Source organism: Grampus griseus (assembly GCF_964374135.1).
Source record: "Grampus griseus genome assembly, chromosome: 10".
Classification (NCBI taxonomy): domain Eukaryota; kingdom Metazoa; phylum Chordata; class Mammalia; order Artiodactyla; family Delphinidae; genus Grampus; species Grampus griseus.
In genome coordinates, this window is record NC_139004.1 from 28,386,832 (window position 1) to 28,397,678 (window position 10,847).

General features: G+C 41.0%; 1 long non-coding RNA gene across 1 annotated transcript; it reads left to right on the forward strand.

Moving 5' to 3' along the window:
* The first annotated feature begins 522 nt into the window (after nt 1-522).
* LOC309829088 lies at nt 523-10,358 on the forward strand. Its single transcript, XR_014297380.1, has 3 exons — nt 523-540; nt 693-768; nt 10,317-10,358. It is a non-coding gene; the product is annotated as an uncharacterized lncRNA (long non-coding RNA).
* The last annotated feature ends 489 nt before the right edge of the window (nt 10,359-10,847 follow it).

Below are 10,847 nucleotides of genomic sequence, written 5' to 3' on the forward strand. Positions count from 1 at the left end.
TCCTTAGAAAGAAACTTATGAAAAAAGTTAGTAAGGTTTAGCTCGAGGTTTTCTAAGGACAAAGAATATACCGAAAGCATTTGCCCTGGGCGTGGACGCCGTTGCTCTCTTTTGCCCACCCCCATTACATAGTATTCCACCCAGAAGTCCGAGGTGCCTTTGTCTGGGAAAGTAGCAGGTTGATTCTTCAGGCTTGAGTGAGAAAGTGGGAAAAGGAAAAATGATATCTACCTCTCCCCATACCTCCCTGGAAAGACCCACCTCTCCCCAGCTGAAATTTATGCATGAAAGGCTACATTCCTTCTGCTTTATGGGCTATGGCCCTGGGTGTCCAGAGGCTGATGTGAAAGCTTGACAGAGTGGCATCATGTGACACGTGAATCTAGGACAGAAGTATCCTGCATTCCCCTAGAGCATTTTTCTCCCATTTTCCTTCTGTGATTTCTGTGTGCTGGGAGAATCATTAGGTCTTGGACTCTGAGCTCTTTCCCCTTACCAGGCCTGTTAGGGACTTAAGTGGGAGGGAGAGTCAACATAAAGGTATTTCTCTCTTCCTTCTTGAAGGGAGTGTGTTCTGGGCTTGTCTGCCTACTGGGCAGCAACGTGCTGCAGGAGTTGCTGGTGAATCAGTGGCCTGTACACCTGCCAGCGAGCCCCTGTGGCTCAGATATTATGATTATCTTTCCAAACAGAACAAGAAGTGATTGAGCCACGGTTACACCAGAGGAAGGGCTCCCTGGGGCTGTGATGTGAAGAGAGGAATCACAGGTAAGCCTCAAAGCTGTGATTTGATTCCTTAGAATGTGTCTTACTATCATCCTTATTACCTGTTAATCTGAGATGATTTTTCCCCTCCGCATGAGGAAAACTCTGATTTCAATATCCCATTTCCTAAAGAAGGATAACTAAAGGAAGAGAGAGTGGAAAAAACGATGAGCAGATACGACAGAGTTCAGCTTCTCGGTAATTATATAAATTGAGATGTTTGGTGAGTCTCAGACTAGAGGTTTGCTGACTCAAAGCACAGCCTTCTCTCTGTCGATTGCAACACGGTGACCCCTATTCTTGGGGGTGTGCCTGGGAAATGGATTGACTGGAATAAAGGGTAATTGTTAAAACGTCAATCTCGCGGCTTCCATGAATTAGTCATAGATTTCCCCTCGCCATCTCTTGAAATAAAAATATTCTTGATAGGATCAAGTTTATTTTCACTTTAAGACGAATTAGTTTAAGCTTTGACCTAATTGGTATATTTCCAGGAAGTGCTTCCCAATTTAACTCCTTCCCTAGACTCTAAAAACTCCACAAACTGACCCTTTTAATCCTTTCCTCTGCTCCCTCCCCCAATAAATATAAAGTGATACACTTGAAAATTAGTCATTTTTCTTTTCCCTTTTTTTCTTTTTCATGAAGAATTAATTTATGCAAACCTGATATTCTATGTAATCCATCCAGGCCAGATACTAAATAATGAGAAGTTACCAAAGGAGGTATAGGAAGAAGGTCAGGGTGGAGAAATGTGGAAAAATGATGACTTTGGCATTTCCATAGAGAAATCCATTAAACTAAACCTGATAATAACACACATAGGCTGGAAATTACAGAGACAAGAGAGGTAACAAAAACAGATAAAAGTACATTCTATAATTTATCAGAGTATTAGCACAAGCCTTTTGTTATGTTCTTAATAAAACCACTATTAATTATTCAACCATAACCCAAATTTAAAAGGATTGTATATTATGTAGCCACATATAGTACTTTATTCAACCATTAACAAGTAACATCATCTTGAGCAAATTATTTAGCTTTCCTTATTCTGGTCACTTGATTTGCAAAATGATAGCCATGAGCATGAAGTGTTAAAATGAGAGCCTGGGGCTTCCCTGGTGGCGCAGTGGTTGAGAGTCCGCCTGCCGATGCAGGGGACGCGGGTTCGTGCCCCGGTCCGGGAAGATCCCACATGCCACGGAGTGGCTGGGCCCGTGAGCCATGGCCGCTGAGCCTGCGCGTCTGGAGTCTGTGCTCCGCAGCGGGAGAGGCCACAACAGTGAGAGGCCCGCGCACCGCAAAAAAAAAAAAAAAGAGAGCCTGTCTGTGTTGAGTCTTAGAAACTTGACTTTCAAACACTCCTATTCTGTGCATGACCACAAGTTGACTGAAATTGTTGCCGACAGGCCTCAAAGGTACATATGTCTTGCTTCTCTAAAAAGACAGTGTATTTCTTTATTCCTTTTTAAAAGCAAGGACAGGGTTCCCATCACAGGGTTTATCTCTTGTGGTGCTGAGGGTTAGGCGAGCACAATACTTTGGCATCCATGTGCCCTCTGGTGTCATTCATTCCACAATTAAAGGGATACAAATATCCTCCTAGAAAAAGTAAATGAACACATTCAATCAAACTAGGGTGTCAGTGACATTTTTTAGCAGCTTGGCTGGGAGCAATTGTGAACTGGATGAAGCAAGAGGATACTGGGTACGGAAGGACACGAGCAGTGGCAGCAGTGTGTCCCCAGGGTGAACGACCCAGAAAGTAGAGGGATGGCATCCCTAGGACAATGTCACTGAATTCACAGTTTTGCTTACAGCCGCTCCTTAAGAAACCACGTTCTACCCAATCTAAACGTATGTCTCTGCCACTTTCAAAATGGTCTGCCTTGTTCTCTTTCTAAAGGTCTTTGGCAGGGAATACCCATAGCTACATAGAGTGTGTTTGAGCAGAGATGTGCTCACAGGATGTCAAGGTCTCCATAGTTCTGGACTGGATACACGGTCTTGATAGCTATGAAAATAATCTTAGAAACCTGGAGGGATGGTGCAAAAGATCTAGAACATCATCCTCTCTCCCATGCCCAGCTGGTTCTAGCCTTGCTGAATTCCACCACTGTAGTACACAGAACTGGGCGGGGAGGCAGGTGGGGTGGGGGTGGGGGTGGGGGGTGGCTTCTTACCCCGCCCCCCCCCCCCCCCCCCCCCGCCCCAGCAAGCCACAGATAATCTCATCAAGGCTCCAGTTCAACGGCAGATGAAAACCTGGGCTCTGGCATGTTGAGGCCAAAAATCCATAAGAATTAATAAGTGTGAAAGTGCCCTGGCATTTCCTAGAATTATAGTAAATTTCCCATGCACAGTCAGTTGAATGAATAAAATGCAGAGGTGAACAGCCATGAGGTATGTAGCCCTAAAATGTGCAAAATATAGTTAAATCTTGTTGATGAAGGTCATCTGGTCTTCATCGTGTCTCTGGGTCCTCAGTGAGAATGTCAGTCTTTGATCCCCAGAGGCTCACAAACCATGGAAACTCTAGTGTTTTGTTTTGTTTTGTTTTAAAGAAAGTCTTTTAAACTAAAGACTTTAAGTAAAGTCTTGAAGATAATTTCCTTATCACTTGCTTCTTTCTTATAAGACAAAATTTTTAAAAACCTGATCATAAGAATTCCTTTATTATTAGGGATAAGCAGGCATTTACTCTAAGTTTGTGGTGTTAGGACAGCTTTGTCACAACAGAACAGATTCACACCTGCAAAGTTTTGGGTAAAGAGGTTTTGTATTAAGCAGATTATATTTTCCATGACGACTTTTCACACTTGTGTTTGTACGTTAGCCTAATTTTGCTTAAAGACATTCCTGTGTTTAATCTCTTAAGAGAATCAGGCTAATTATTTCTAAGAGAACAACATATTTCTTAGGCATATAACACTCTTCTACATTGTCAACAAAGATGCCAATTAAGCAAGTAACTAGCAAAAGAAAAGACACAGATAGCATAGAATTTAAAAAATATTTAGGTTAGAATTTTATTATATGACCATGTGCACCTTTAACATTGATAAAGAATTTTACAGGTGGTCTTGATAAAGAATGGTTTAGTCAAGAAATGTAGTTAGCATAACTGGTTATGCATTTGGAGGAAAATGAAAGTAAACCCCTATTTTATACCGAAACCTAAAATAACTCCAGAAGGACTGAGAATTTTAAAGTATATAACAAACGAACTAACTCACTGAAAGAAGCGTTAGAAGATACTATAGGAGGATATGTTTGCCATCTTTTTATAGAAAAAAAATTCTTAGCATGACCCCAATTTAAAATCCATAATGGAAAGGATTGACAGAGACATTCATTGATGAATGTCTTAAACTTTTGTGCCGAACAGGACAACGTAAAAAGTTAAAGACCAAAGACAAATGATGAGCGCCTATCTATAACACGAGTGACAAAGAGCTGATATCCATGCTATGATCAGCTCCTAGAAGCAGTTCTTAAGAAATAGGTGAACATTCCAATAGAAACACTTTGGACAAGGACTTAAATAATCAAGCCAGAAAAAAATATATATAAATGACCAATAAACATCTGAAAAATGCTTAATTTTATTAATAATCAAAGGCATAAAAATTAAAGCAATTAGATAAATATTTGCCTATCAGTTTGGCAAATATCATAAAGATGTTGGGGCCAGTGTGATGAAACAGGCATTTCTACACCTTACCAGGGACTGTAAATGGGTACAAATTAGGAGGGCCATTTGGCCATGTCTATCAAAACTCAAAATGTAATAACCTGGAATTAAAGATGCACAAGAAGAAGGTTAACAGAAGGAACATTTGAGGCAGATTATAGGAGCCTAAATAACAAATTTGCCATGATAACGTGTTAGATTTTCATCTGCACATAACGTGAAGCCCAGAAGGTTTTTGAATGTGGATTGGCATGACATTTGCAGGATAGGTAGAATGCCGGGCAACTGGCTTTATTTCTAGAAAAATCATTTGGGGAATATCATTGGAAAATGTGCTTTTACTTATTAGGAAATTATGATGAAAACACTGTTCATATGCTTAGGGAAGCTCAAAGAATGAGTGTTTTTTGGTAGATTTGAAACAATTGAGGTTTAGCAGTGTGAGCACTGAATGAAAAGTCAGATATTGTTTCACTCTTATTTAAAAATAGATTACGCAAGAACAGTTTGGAACATCTTTAATCTGACCTTTCACTCATGAAGGCCCCACAAAGCCCGTTCTGTAGGTTCTTTCCAGTAGGCCTGATGAATTGTGTTTTCTCCCTTGAAGAGCTGAGTTTCTTTGGACACTGGTGACACTCACATTGTTAGGAGGATAGCTTTGAAACATATATTCTTCTTTTTCCTGAATAAAGAAAGCTTAATTGTCAGGAACTCGGATGGGGATCATGTTAATAATTGTGACTAAGCAACAAAACGAACTGGGCCCAGAGTCCGAGAGAAATAACAGGTTCTTTGGGGAGAGAAACTTAAGGAAATAGTCAATACATTCTTTCTATTTAGAATTTAGGTTTACCCCTCTCATTTTACACAAGTGTAAAACCCAAATAATTCCCACTTAATTGCCAAATAATCAAAGCAATACATATGAAAGTATTTTGTAAATTAGAAAGAATTATCCTATTTCTTCTTATGTAAATATCCCCGCCCTTGAGTGCGGTTCTGGTACATTTTTCAAGCAAAAAGTCCAAGAGGAAGGTCAAATTCTCTGGGCTTGTCAGTAAGCAAATTCGAGTGGGGAAGATGGGAAACAATGACCTGGGGATTCCAGGAAGGCTGGGTCCCCAGTTGCTAAGCTGAAGTCTTGACTGAAGAAAGAGCTTGGCACCTTTCCTGGAATGCCATTAATCATGCTTTAAGTGCTTGGTGGTAACTTGTGTTCTACTGAACCATGAGTGACAGGAGCAAATCCTCAGTTACAGGGGGTTGGAATAGAGCCAACCCTTGAGGCTGGCAGTCAGGCTTTTTACGACAGAATTGAGCTAGACTTGTCTGTGAGTGATAAACTCAACCAGTACACCCAAAGCAGTATTGGGTGATGAGCTAAGAACGACCAGTCATTCTGTATCTCTTCTAAGAAACAAAGCAGAGATAAATGAATTTAAAAAAACCAGAATCCTTGTGAGGAGGGAGCAGACAGCTGAGCTAGGCTGACAGCACCAGCAACAGGAGAAATGCTCTCTAGCTGAAGTTCCAATTCGTGGCAAAGGACAGAAGGCCTCGTCAGAAATGTATCTCAATTTTTGGATGGAAAAGAATCAGATAAGAGGCATGGCCACAAACTGGACTCTGAAGGGAGATCCATTCGGTGAAACATCAGAGAGTTTAAATAGGGAACAGAGAGACCCCAGCAACCCAGCAGTTGTTTTCAAAAGTAGGTCTGATCATGGCTCTTGGAGTTTCCCCAAGTGGGTGGCACGAACACCCTGCCTGGGAAATTGGAGGCGCTCAATACACAAGGCTCTCGATACACAAGTGATTGGACAAATCAAAGTTTAGCAGATTGGTAAAGTGTTGCAAGGAAAGGGACAACTTAGCTAAGTAATTCCTTTTGTCTCTTCCAGCCTTCCAACTCCGTAGTTCTTAAAAAACCTACCGCTATTCTCAACTGAAGGGCTTAATTCTTATCAGGTTCTCAGCCCATCTCCAAAGATGTTCCGGAATGATAATAACCAGTATGAGGAGGACACAGGAACAGAGTCCAGTAAAAACAATTTAATCTTTCTAGACTCAGATTTGCTGACTGACAGACACTAATGAAAAGAACAATTACATAAACAAATAGAAACTGGGAAATGGGCATATAATAATGGAATCTGAATGTGAACAGATCTGAGCGCACCCTATTTTCTTGCTTACTTTATAGAAAAGGAAACTGAGTCCAGCAAGTATTCTTTTTAACTTTCACAAATTCTAGCAGATAAGGGACAATGCTGAAGTTAGGGTCTAATTCATCTAGGTCTTTTCCCACTAAGTTTATTCAACATGAACACACTAAAAACATGCTGCAATATAAAATATGTGTTTAAAATTTTACTGGGAACAGATGTTTATACAGACACTCACTGAACTTTTAAATAACTTTATAGTCCTTCCAAAAGAAGTTGGTCTAGCTCATAAAAATTACCAAACCACCAAACATTTTTCCATATATGACATTGGTTATCTTTTCCGTCTCCCACCTATATCCCCACCTGTCTTTACCATATCTGCCTACTGAAAGGAATGCAAAGAAACTCTTCTCAAAGGCAAATGGCCCAAGGACTCCTATACAAAGGCAGATCCCAATGAAAATGTGACCAAAAACTTATAAAATAAGACGTAAAATAAAACCGAGATTTTAAAGGTCCTCTGCCTATTAATCAGTTCTATTTGAATCCTGATTTCTTTCAGATCCCAGCTGGAGATCTGTTCTTTCCGTGTGTGTGTGTGTGTGTGTGTGTGTGTGTGTGTGTGTGTGTGTGTTATGCATGTGTGCACATGTGAGTCCAAGGCAGAGAGGAGGGTGACAGTTCTACTGGGAATTCTTCTATTTATAGAGGAAGAAACATAATCCCATACATATTGATGCCAGGAAAACAGCCCAAGAGTTTAACTCTGCCTAAGAATAGAATGTTGCTAAAAATGCTAGAAAATGTATGTGAGAGCAGTGCTAGTTAAGCACCACTGTTGATAAGGAGACAGCTGTTGATATAAATAAGTGATATTTGGATCCGTAAATACATAACTGGAAGATTGAGGAGACAATGGGCAGCTGTCTCCAGAGGCGTAATAGCAAATTCTAATGATTGTTCTCTAAAAACTGAAGGACAGGGATTATCAGGAATGAATTCACTTGAATGAATTCAAGGAAGTGAAGGGAGTCCCACCACGGCCAAGTCTTCCCATGGATGCCAGGGCCTCCCATGGACGCCCGGGCCAACACAGCTGTAGGTCAGGCATCGCTGGCCCCCAGCTGCACAGAGAGACGTGTGTTGTAGACAAGCACACACACTCTGATGACAAAAACAGCTTCTCGTCTATGGCAAGGGAACATGGATTCTGAGAACTTTTTTTTAAAATAATCAGGACCCTTCCAGTTTAGAAGGGACGTGCTGAAAATACCACGGGGTTTGCCTCTAGGGAAGGCAAAGTTAAGTTGGATTTAAGATTACACCTCAACACACACACACACACACACACACACACACACACAGAGTATTTCTTGACCCTCTTTAGAGTCAGATAACTAAGTCACTGTAAAAATGTATTTTTACTACCTCCAAGCTGGGATCCCTCCATTGATACAGTGCTAGCTATCAACCCAGGGGCACCTTTTATTTGACCAGTTAATTTGCCTCAGATTGAAGTCAAATTCTGACACAATCCAACAAGTAACTACAAAAACTGGTGGTGAGATTGAAACGCTAGTCGTACTAATATTAGCAGCTATCAATCATTGAGGCTCACCACCTGTCAGGCGTTGTTCTGAGTCCTCTATATTCAATGACTCATTCAATTCTCCGAAGAACCTCTGAATTAGATACGACTTTCCCCATCTTATAGATGAGCAAACCGAGGCATAGAAAGCCTAAAAAAGTGTCAAAAGGAGTCTGGTTGATAAACGCCAGGACCTGAAGCCTTTGCAGGCTAGCCACAGAGCCCGTTTTGACCCATGCACCCGGAGATAACGATTTTCCTCCTTTTGATTAGTTGTCAAATACAGTCCAGTTAAGTTTGAATTTCAGAAAAACAGCTGTAATTCTGGACAATGAATAGCGTCCCAAATATCGTGTGGCACATACGCACACTAAAACATTATTTGTTATTTATCTGAAAGTCAGTCTTCCAACCCTACCCCAGAGGGAGCTGAGTGCACCAAGGGAGCAAAGAAAACATTTTGATAAATTTGACGTTTGGTCCCAAATCCCAAAGGAGAATTCAAATCACAGTATTAGCCTCGGGGCAGAACTCTTTTTCCCTCTCCTAGAAGCAGTCTAGAATAACAGCTCTCAAAGCTGTCTGGGGGTCAGCCTCGCTTGGGAAGGTTTAATAACACACATGGCTGGGCCTGGTCTGCATAAGGTTTAGTAGGCTTACTGTGGGATAGGGGCACCATTATTTTCAAATGAGCCCCTAAGTGTTTCCTTGTCTCCTTCCCAGCTCCTTCCCCTTTTTCATAGTCCGGCTATTCATGACTGGCCTATAGACCAGTGACTGGGAATCACTGGTCTGAAACCCTGATTATAAGTTCCAGTTGACCATTTCTAGCCAGTCCAAGGAGACAGCCCAGGCTCCACCCTCCAGTGTGGGAAGAAGAGAGAATTAACAGGCTGAGAGGATGAGAGAGTTTCCTCACACGCTTGGAGCTGTCACCCAGGCCTCCTCACGGTGGGTTTGCAGCCTCAGGCCTGAATGCTACATGCGAGAAAGAGATTTTTCAAAAAGAGAGAGATGGAGAGAAAGAGCCATATGAGGGCCAGGCCTCCCGTTTGGAAGCAGGCCCTGGCGCAAGAGAGAGGGTAGATCATGTTAAAAATTGTCCCTGGAAGTGGAGGAAAATTGGGAAAGGGGCTGGAAAGAGCACAAGCTCCGTCTGCAATGTGGCTGCACTCCAGGAGGGTACTGGGAAATAAATTTAGCAGGACGTGGCAATTCACCAATAAATAAACAAACAAACAGATATATAAATAAAAACAAATAGAAAATATCCAAAGGGCACAGAAAAAGAAGTTCTATTTCACAAAACTGTTCAGTTATTTTACATATATATAAAATTTTCATTATGTGTGAGTATATATATATATCTATATATATATACATAATACAGATATATACACATTTTATTATGTGTGTATCTATACCCTCATGTTATAAAATATGTTTCTTTCTATGGGGTCAAAAATATTTGAAAAACACCACTCCAGAGGCAAATATCCATCCCTTTTGGAAAGCAGAAAGCACAGACCAGAGCGAATAGGACTCAGAGCAGCTTTTGGGAAGGAAGATGGGGAAGAATGATCTGGAGACTGGACAGCTGCCCAAAGAACGTTAAAGCTGTCGATTTAGGGGGAGTCTTGGCAGGCAGGTGGATGGGAGCACGCGAGGACCATTCCCTAAGGGGAGAAGGTAAATACAAAACGGGTATGTGTCTCATGGCTTATTTTTCATGCTGCCCTAGAAAGCCCTAGAAGGAATCTCTGCTGACATGTAGGCACATCTGTGGGAGTCGTTACCCTGTCTCTAATGCCTTTTCTCTTTTCTTCTTTTTAATCAATATTTTTTAAAATTGAAGCATAGTTGATTTACAATGTTGTATTAATTTCTGCTGTATAGCAAAGTGATTCAGTTATATGTATATATAAATTCTTTTTAAAAATATTGTTTTCCATTATGGTTTATTCCAGGACATTGAATACAGTCCCCTGTGCTATACAGTAGGACCTTGTTGTTATCTATTCGATATATAAAAGCTTACATCTGCTAATCTCCGCCTCTCACTCCATCCTTTCCCACCTGTTCTCTTTTCTTGTAGGTCAGAGAGCAAAGCCTGAGGCCGCACTGTTGGGATGGCAAGGCGTGTATGAAGTTTAAAGTGCACCCAGGAAGCAAGGTAAGGGCTGGAGAACCAACCCTGGGCTTCTGTGCTGCTGTCCCCAGGCACTTATTCCAATGGTGGGTTACTGAGCTTGGGAATCATAGCTCTTCATCTTTTCCTATGGAGATGTAAAGAGAAAGGGAATTTTATGACCATGACTATGGACTTTTGTCTAAATTATTCTGAGATAACCATGAACTTGAGGACAATTTGTTGCTAACCACATCAACTATGAGGAAGGCCACAGGGAAGTATTCTTTCATGTTCTGTCAATACTGGCCAATAAAACGTTAAAAAAATTTTTTGTTAACAAAACCCCACACAACATAAAACGTACCATCTTAGCCATTTTTAAGTGTAAAGTTCAGCAGTGTTAAATATATTTACACTGTTGTGCCACAGATTTCTAGAACTTTTCCTTTTGGCAAAATTGAAACTCTATATCCACTGAATAACAACTCCCCTCTA